Source organism: Palaemon carinicauda, chromosome 3, assembly GCF_036898095.1.
Source record: "Palaemon carinicauda isolate YSFRI2023 chromosome 3, ASM3689809v2, whole genome shotgun sequence".
Lineage (NCBI taxonomy): Eukaryota > Metazoa > Arthropoda > Malacostraca > Decapoda > Palaemonidae > Palaemon > Palaemon carinicauda.
In genome coordinates, this window is record NC_090727.1 from 62,938,898 (window position 1) to 62,941,823 (window position 2,926).

At 31.2% G+C, this 2,926-nt stretch overlaps 1 long non-coding RNA gene across 2 annotated transcripts in view; it reads left to right on the forward strand.

Annotated features, from left to right (window-relative positions):
* LOC137637609 (uncharacterized) overlaps window positions 1-2,337 on the forward strand; it is a 17,859-nt gene extending 15,522 nt beyond the window's left edge. For both annotated transcript variants that reach the window (XR_011043723.1, XR_011043724.1), the window contains exons 2-3: window positions 367-460; window positions 2,211-2,337. This is a non-coding gene — a long non-coding RNA (uncharacterized lncRNA). The remainder of the gene's footprint in view (window positions 1-366; window positions 461-2,210) is intronic.
* Window positions 2,338-2,926: the final 589 nt, after the last annotated feature.

Genomic DNA, 2,926 nt, shown 5'->3' on the forward strand with positions numbered 1-2,926 from the left:
TAATATACAGGTTATAGGTCTATATTTCCCTTACTTTTAATGTGAGAATTACATAATGGTGAACATAATTAGTTTTAATTGGTTTATCCTACTTAACCCGAGAATTAATATGAACATTAAATTTAGGTGTTGACCTCATGATCATTATTAAGAAGTAAAACAGATAGAATCTAGTTTTTCTATTCATAATACTCCTATAAAGTTAAACTTAGTCTACGATGTACATAGGATAGGAGGAACTCTATAAGGGATTTTCAAAGAAAGTTCAAATGATAATGCTTTATTTTCCTTTACATTGCATGTAAAATTAATCAATCTTTAGTGAATTTAATTTTGTATATAGCTAATTAAATTTGAATTTTACAGGTGGTGTTCTAATTGGGAAGTTTCGGACGTGCTTCTAACTGCATCATTGGAGATCCAACTCTGGAACCATTTAGTTGCAGAGACTTCATTGAAGGTGAGAGTAACTGGATAATTTTAACTTCAAAAGATAATAGACTAACGTAAAGTTTATTCATGAATATTATTATTAAGATGAGAACAAAGCCTGTAGTCATTTGTTGTAGCCATTGGCAAAGGAGAACAAATCGAATATCTAATTCATGATTCCAAAGTGTGAGACCTGTTCTTCTAGGAGAAGGACATCCCAAATTCAAACCTTTGTTCTCTAGTCTTGGGTAGTGCCATGGTGTCTGTACCATGGTCTTCCACTGTCTAGGGTTCGAGATCTCTTGCTTGAGGGTACACTCAAGCACACTATTCTATCTTATTTATCTTCCTCTTGTTTTGTTAAAGTTTGTTATAATTTATATAGGAAATATTTATTTTAATGTTGTTGCTGCTCTTAGAATAATTCATTTTTCCTTGTTTCCTTTCCTCGCTGGGCTATTTTCCCTGTTGGGACCCCTGGGCTTATAGCTTCATGCTTTTCCAACTAGGGTTGTAGCTTAGCTAATAATAATAATAATAATAATAATAATAATAATAATAATAATAATAATACTGTCTACATGGTGACTTTCATCAGACTAGGTTTTCTTTGATGTTAATTTGTTTAAAGTTAGTCTTAATTATTATTTTATTTCAGTATATTGTGCTCCATTTAGTCTAGCTGTGCACTGATCAAATATTTCTAATTTTATTTTTATTTCTTCGACAAAAGAGGGTTGACTTACCATTAGTTATATATCAGGTTTGAATTTTCATGAACAATCATTGATTACAACTAAGCATTTGAATACGTGTAAATTACCCACTTTTCGTTACTGTAGAGACATCTAATATTAGTGTGACAGGATTGTCGTTGACACATGGGAAGGTTTGTGCTTAGCAGAGTAACTTCGTCTAGGCGTTATGACATGATAGGTTGAATATTTTGAGGCTGCATTGGTTATCCCATGGGTTATATATAGGACATATCTGTTTTGACGTTGTTACTGTTTTAGAATGATTTATTGTTAATTTATTCTCATCATTTATTCATTTCCTTATTTCCTTTCCTCACTGGGCTATTTTTCCCTATTGGAGCCCTTGGGCTTATAGCATCTTGCTTTTCCAACTAGGGTTGTAGATTGGCTAGTAATAATAATAACAATAATAATAATAATAATAATAATAATAATAATAATAATAATAATAATCAGTACTTTTATTCAGTGGGTTACGTTAAAACCGTGTGTTTAATATGTACTACTTTAGTCACACTCCTAAGTATGGTGGATTATTCATTGGATAAATATAAGCGTTAACACTGAGTAGTTGTAAGTTTAATGGATTTAGATTATAGCTGCCCTTTGGTTTTTATAGAAATATGTTTATGGCCCAATGTAGGATAAATTCGTAGAAGTGTTAATGTTACATATAGGCAAGAGATTCTTACCATAGTTCAACCATACAATTAGGCTGAACATCTTTACGAGGATGTAATTCAGTGGGTTTAGGCAGCAAATATGTTGGGGATCAGCGTATAGGTTGAAAGTGTTTTGTTGTAAAGGTGATTGGAGTAATTCTGTGGTTAGATGGAAAATTTGAGTCTGGATTTAAGACTTTCTTTAGTATTTATTGAGTGCTTCTTATAAATTACTATTTTATTGGAATAAGTGGGCACTTAATGTTATAGATTTCTAGCTGTATTAGTCCAGAAAATGTTCTTGGGTAGTAATATATCCATCCACACGACAAATGATAATTCAGTTTTATTTTCACAGGACTGCTAAGGAATCCAAAGCAAGATAAGAGAGGAATTCTTCAAGAAAAATAGAAAAATGACTACAACTTCTACTACTGCTGTCAACCAGCCAAGAGCTCCCAAGAAGCCTTGAAGTTCCCCTGAAGTTGACAATCTGTCAGGTCTTCAAAGAAATTTAGTTCAGCCAAAACAAATTTATTTAGACTAGTTTAATCTTCAATCTTTTTATAGAAATAATCTAATTTCCACTTTGAACAATTACTTTTAACCAGTCATAATTTAGTCTTAAAAATATTATTAATTTCGTTAAGCCTTATCAACTCCGATCTTAGTGCTTCATATGGCTAACATTTTCAGAATTGATTTTTATGGCATGAATATTTATGTCTTCCATATACTTTTCCATACATTTTTATAAACCAAAAAATGAAGTATTTTGTGTTTTAAGCTCTGAAGTTAAGTTTTGATATTTAAGTTTTTCTGTCATTTAAGACCATCTGAATATCCCTACGAGGTCCCTTTAAGTTAAACTAGCCTTAGAGCAAGTAAATAGTTTTAGGTTTTAAATTTGTACAATAAGGTTAGTAATTAACTAAGCAGAAAAGTATGAAATAATTTAAAACAGTTTTGTAGTCATGAAAATGAATTTGATCACTAAATGTATTCTTTAAAAGTGTCCTGTCAAATAGGGAAACACGTTAGCCTTTGGGACTTCCATATCAGAGATAATATCCC